The sequence below is a fragment of the Fulmarus glacialis genome, unplaced genomic scaffold (assembly GCF_000690835.1).
Source record: "Fulmarus glacialis isolate BGI_N327 unplaced genomic scaffold, ASM69083v1 scaffold19585, whole genome shotgun sequence".
NCBI classification, from domain to species: domain Eukaryota; kingdom Metazoa; phylum Chordata; class Aves; order Procellariiformes; family Procellariidae; genus Fulmarus; species Fulmarus glacialis.
The window spans coordinates 265-698 of NW_009215142.1; positions in this window are offsets into that span (position 1 = coordinate 265).

Sequence of the window (434 nt, forward strand, 5' to 3'; positions counted from 1 at the left end):
GAAACAGGCCTCGCCCCATCCCCCAGACAGGCTGCCCCTGCCTGCAGACCCCTTCCTGCACCCCATCCCAGCGCCCAGCTCTGTGCTCCGCACAGAGGAGCCGGGTGGGCCCGGACTGAAGCAGGGCCCAGCTCTGCAGACACCCTCCAGCACAGCAGGGGTGAGCCGCCTCCTCCCTCTGCTCCCCTGCAGCAAAACAGGTCCAGCAACGCTGCTTCTCCCCACACCCAGTCAGCCCGGCATTTGAGCGCGTCCTCTCGCCAGAGCCGGCTCTGCCTGGCTGCGTGGGGATTTCTGAGCGCGGCCCTCTCCGTACCGCAGCAACACGAACCCCCAAATGGAGCGAGCACGGCAGGGCCGTGCACCCAGCCGGGCTGGTGCGGTTCGAGCTGTCCCAGTCCTCCCTGCTCAAGGAACCACATCACGCAGCCCCA